This window comes from Anticarsia gemmatalis, chromosome 15, assembly GCF_050436995.1.
Source record: "Anticarsia gemmatalis isolate Benzon Research Colony breed Stoneville strain chromosome 15, ilAntGemm2 primary, whole genome shotgun sequence".
NCBI lineage: Eukaryota > Metazoa > Arthropoda > Insecta > Lepidoptera > Erebidae > Anticarsia > Anticarsia gemmatalis.
Window position 1 is genome coordinate 3487466 of NC_134759.1, and position 6213 is coordinate 3493678.

A 6213-nucleotide genomic window follows, 5' to 3' on the forward strand; every position below is an offset into this window, starting at 1 on the left:
ATTTGTGTTTTACTTTTAAGTGCAAGTTTTGTCCAAGTTATTAAAAAATAAGCCTTAAATCAGTTAATCAATAAAATAAGTCATTAAAATTAAGTACCTAACCATGTACTTTTTACTATCACTAAAATAAATAACGAAAGCAAATTCGAGTTCCGCGTTTAGTAAACGTATTGTCGTATTGAAATTTTACAAAAACATTTACTCAAAAGTAATAAATAATTTGAACTGTCATCATGAATATTATCGCTAGTTAATTAATAGGGAACCACTAGTAAAAAATCAGTATTATAATAAACGCGGGAAACAAAACGCAATTGTTTTAAATGGCGGGTCGGTTCATTTGTAGAACAGCGCCATCTAGCGGATGAATGAGAAAAAGTTTCCGCGCCATGTGACGAAGTTCCAGAAACGTGTACGTATGTACTTACTTTATAAAAACTACATAAGGTTTTATATTTTTATTTCTATTTATTTAATCATTATATTATTATGTTCTAAAGTAATTAACATCAGACAGCATTGTTAAGTTCATTCAATTTGTTTTAAAACTTTAGTTTCAAGGCGGTTCTTGCGATTAATAAATCTTTACTAGTATAAAAAAATGTACAACATTCAAAACTCGTATACTAGCTGGAAGCATTCTTATGATGACGTAATTTTTAGCTGATTGTACTAATAAATTTCAGCCATCTGTTCACCGGGGATGTAACTCAGTGGTAGAGTGTCTGCTTCGCATGCTGAAAGTCCTGGGTTCAAATCCCAGCATCTCCAAATGTTCTTTTTGTGGTTCATTTGTGTCTGTCACGGCGATTATAGCTTTTTACCAATATAAAATGTGGATATTTTTCATTATTTACTACAAATAAATATCTTTTAGAATTATTTCATTTTGTAAAAATCATACAAACACTCTCGTCGTTTTATTACGCCGTGGAACTTTAGCATGAACATTTACAAATAATATAAAATCAGGTCAGTCCATCTGTCTGTACATTACTCGATTCAATAGAGCGTACAGCCGTACACGTGGCATGTGGACAACTGGACAAACTGACAATTCATTTTATTAGTGAAGATGTGATTGACATACACCTGGGTTTGTATAATTTGATAAATAAAATACAGGGATTTTTCGTGTCCATGTAATGTTTATCTCTCTGTACTATCTTATACGTTTTGCATGTTTTTTGTTGTATTTCTGATTGCAATAAAGAATGCATTGTTATTTGTGAAATATGATAATCTTAAATTGTAATTTTAGGCAAAGTATGTTTGTACCAGAATTTTATAAGTTTAGCAAAAGTAGTTTAATTCCTGATAAATGTTGTATTTAGGTATAGCAAGTTTTCGAAGAAATTTTTTACTTCTACAGAGAGAATAATTTTGCTCCTTATTTTGCTAGACTTAAGCATTACATTACTATTATCTAACAGAACGAAACAAAAACGAATGGTGAACATTTCAGCACCAGTAACACTGGCTGTGATCGCGCTTCTCGTTACCAATCAAGGTAAAAATTATCCCGTTAATTCTCGAAGTCTTCATATATTATTTCCTCAACACTGCCATGGAATCATTTACAACACCAGTAAAAAGGTCAACGGCCATCATGTCACGTGGCATTATTTTAAAGGTAAAGCCCATTAGACGCGGTCAGTCGAATGAATAGTTGATCGCGACCAAAATGTCAGGCCAAATGGAATAATATATCAAGGCTTCATCAGCTGCCGAAATGATTACTCTTTCATATTTCAGTTCCTGTTTACTTACAAAATAGGATGTGTTATTTATAGCCTGATATTGGCTTCGTTTATGACCTAAGTAACTGGGTTGTGGAGGTCTGATAGGCAGTCGCTCTATGTAAAGTACTGGTATTCCTATGCAACCGGTGAGACTGGAAGCTGATTTCAAAGTAGTTGGAAGAAAGGCTAGGCTGATGATATTGGTTTCAAGTTACTGTATAATGGTTTCATTTACTGTAAGAAAAATACATCATTCAGTGAATTTCGAACGCACACCTAAGTCTATTGTGCTCTTGTTACAAACACTAGTCTCATATTTAGACTAAAGGCTTCTAACGGGAGTGATACTACCCACTAGGACACCCACTAGAACATTTCGTGGGACGGTAGCGGGTCTGAAGGCAAACGATAAATATAGAAAAAAATATATTATTGTGTTACCGCCTTACCCTGGATTTTTTCCTTAATAAGAGCATGGAAGTGCGTAAAAATTTAGGAACATACTGTTTACTTTAGTTTTAACCCTCGTTTTGAGTAATTTCTAATTAAATAGAATGTAAGGAAATCTCTCCCAAAAACTGAAGCTGTTTATTTAATCTATTTCATCAGAAAACCCTATTGTCTGCAACAAGATTAGCAGTACAAAAACGCAGTATTCCAGTAGGTATAACAGACTTGTGAAAGTTTGCAGCGCGCAGGAAATGAAGTGGCGACTCAATTTCCACGCCGAGGTAATCCGTGCGGAAATCTAACGACTATATCACACCTTTACCTTTTTGTTATTTATTTATACTCTTTTTGTATACTTTTTTACATACTTTTGAGTTTTTTTTTTATGTACTTCTGCCGTAGAAGTGTTTTTGTTGTTTGGCTGGAAGTGCCGTGTTATCCATTGATAATTATTTTAATCTAGGCTATACAATAAAGGAGAATGGGCACTCCTGGGCGGTCGGCGGCCATTAATGAAAGTAGTGTCAAATTAAAGTAATGATAACTAGGAACAACTTTTACTAAGAACGTTTCGCTGCAATCCTTTCAGGAAACAATATATTGACATGTATATATAATGGAATTTCATAGAACAAATACAATTATTTCGTGTCTGTAATGCATTTAATGTTGTGTAATAACGTTACATCTTCTTATAACGATTGCAATGCCATCAAAATGAACAATAATCGTAACTCGTATCTATCTATCATATGGTTCACCTAGTTTCAAAGTTGTTCAAGCCGCCCGAATGTTATCTTAGTTGACAACAACCGGGACCGACTTTTTACGTGCCCTCGGAAGCACGGAGAAGCTCAGTTCAAATACCACAATTCGGTCACCCATCTATAGAATGACAGCGCCAACGGTTGCTTAACCAACAGATCGTTTACCGACCTGTGAGCGCAACTGGCTATGAACGCCTCGTTTTTAAGCTGAGCATTCAAGACAGATAAGTCGTCTCAGTGAATATATTATACAAGAGCAAGTTGTTTACTTGTTACGATATTTATATATTTACATGTTATGATTGTTCGAATATTAATAATGTCTATATTTGTATGCAATAATATAAATAGTACTTTTTATTTAATCTCCGAATATAAGCCAAAAATATGTTTTTATACTATTAAAAGTGCTCAAAAACAAAAATGTATTTTGTTCGTCATATAAGTGCGTCGCGGCAATAAAACTTCTACACGGTAATTATAGGACTAAACTACATTAAAAAAACAAAAAATCAAGTTTGGCCGCGGATCGCCCAGGCTCCATACTATTTTGCCCATTCTCCTTAGAATAATAACTAAAAGGATTCTTTCTTCATTTACGCTGAAATTGCTGAATTAATGTGTATAAAATCTAGCAAGATTGTCTATTATATTGCAAGTAAGAATGTTAGCTATAATTTCCATTTCGCGGCGATAAATAGACAGCACGGATGGTCCTGGGTTCAAATCCCAGTATCTCCAAAACTTTCCTTTTAACACATTTATAATAAATATCATATAAAAATCACACAAACACAAAAATCTTTAATTTCTAAAAGAATATCTCGTCGTAACGTTTGAGCATTAGTCCGCCAGGGGGCGCCACCGTCGCCGGCTATGATTGACAGCTAATAACCGCAGATTTCCCATGGGCGCGCACAATTTGTCCCCTACACCCCATGGGCTTTCCACTCATAGAAATGTCTATGATTTTTCCCATTAAACGACTATGGGGTCTGAGGTGTAAAAGTTGTTTTTTTCATTCGGTTCGCTGTGATTGGAGTCGATATCATTACTTATTTTTGCTCCAGAAAAATAACTATTAGACACAGTATGACAATCAAAGTAGTTTGATTTAATTTCGGTATGACGTGTTTCTATCCAACACGATAGGTATGATTGAGCGCCTTACAATAAATTCTTAGCAATTATATTCAATTCATCAATTAAATTCCATATTATTAAGTACTTATAATTATTTGTAAAACATGTCCTTTTATAATTCGTAAACTAAAACTTTACCTTTACTAACTGCATCATTTCGACAGCCATTACACAACAAAAAGAAAACACATAAAAAAGCTATATTTAAAAAAGAACAGTTCTTATTAACAGAATTAAAAATACAACGGCAGATAATCCTTGGCTCATTGGTGCCTTTGCCTGTAGTATAAATAAAAACGTTCACGTTATCTATGGCTCTCGTACAATATTTACGAACAGCGCCATTAGTTGAGAGCGGAGAGCTTTTTACGCGAACAGACCTACCGGTGGATAATCCGTCAATGAAGATTTACTGCTACTGGATATGGTATTGAAAAAGCATTTTCGTTATTTTTATACGAATTTTGTTTTAAGGTTACTGTCGGGATTTTCTGGCAAATAAGTGTGTTATGTACCTGCTGTTTAAGACTAAGCAGGGAATACCTAAGTAAATAATTTATTTAATGATGATCATCACTGATAAGTATTATTGCTATTTACTAAGTAACTTACAGAGAACAGACTGCTATCCAATAGATGTTTATTTAAGACTAGGTACTCTGGATAAAATTGACGTCAACATTTTGCCTAATTAGGTAGGTATATGATATCCAAACCTATAAAGTTAAAAATAATCCGTGTCAAAACTAAATTAATATGAAGGATACTTAGACACTTTTACGGAGCAAAAATGCTTCTAAGGAGGTCAAAATTACCAGCTGCTAGTCGGCATTAGAGCTTCTTAAAATTATTTTTGGTTACTGTTTTTTTTTTCTTAAAATTGTACTAAATTTCTTCCAACTACGTTCACTTCATCCAAAGCTGCTATTGTCTCTTCAATTCTCCCTACATCTACACTCAGAAGCACTAATCATAAGACACTTGTATCAGCGTGTGCCTATAAATCGTAACTACGTCGCCATAACTCACTGCTACCCTCAATCAGGGGTAGCTGTAATAATAATTACACATCACTATTAATAAGTAATGCTTTCATAATTATACATTTTGTCTGCTAAGTGGCAACAGGAAGTCTGGCTTTTGAGTTTAAAATTTATTTTTTACGAACCTTTCATGCATTAAACTTTAGACGAGATTAAGATTCTTTTTCTACTCTTTGGATTATACTCAAGGGAATAAATTACATAGGTACACACAAAATATTTTACGTGTTAATAAATTAAATAAGTATATTACTGGTTTTGTAGTAAAGCAATGTCTTACTTTAAATGCTTCTTAGAGGTCTGAGAAGTTGTCTTTGTAGACTAATAACAAGGGTGTGATAGATCGTGTCAAATTAGAAAAATATTTAAAATAACTTTAGAACATATTAATTTAGTAAAGTGTTTACTTGTAGTAGGTACATAGGCTACATAACCATACAAAAAATACATAGATGTAAATTTTTTCGTATCTTATGGTACCCAATACCCCTGGAGGAATGTGACTAATTAGCTACACAGCTTAAATAGCGCTAAAACCTACTTATTATAAAACTACTTCATAAAACAGTAATTCACATTGACATAACGACTATCATTCGGTTGACAATTAAACACAGGCACAACAGAAACACGTATGTATTAATTGTACATCGTGATAATGTGTGATACATGTTGTCGATACCCACCGTAGGGGGCGCTTCATACCACGTCACACAGCCAGTTAAACGGTTTAGTGTAATGTGTAAAACCAAACATCATCAAGAATTTTTGAATAAGTCCTAATGTCTGTCTATGTGTAATCTTTTGCTGTTAAAACGCTGAACCAAGATACATTTAGCAAGAATTATACTACATTTTCAAAAGTCGGCTTCTACGAGGCTTGAATTATGACATTCTAAAACACACACGATTTCCTTACAGTAAAAAAAATACTACAAAAGAGTATTACTATCTCTTGCATCTTCGACAGTTAAAAAAGTGCGAAATAAATTGGTCTAAAAGAAGAATACTCCAAATGTTGCTACAGTTCACTCCGTTTCTAAAAAGCTCTAAAAAAACTATCATATC

At 33.6% G+C, this 6213-nt stretch overlaps 1 non-coding gene across 1 annotated transcript; it reads left to right on the forward strand.

The window, feature by feature from the left end:
• The first annotated feature begins 699 nt into the window (after positions 1–699).
• TRNAA-CGC (transfer RNA alanine (anticodon CGC)) lies at positions 700–771 on the forward strand. The gene has a single exon. It is a non-coding gene; the product is annotated as a tRNA-Ala (tRNA).
• Positions 772–6213: the final 5442 nt, after the last annotated feature.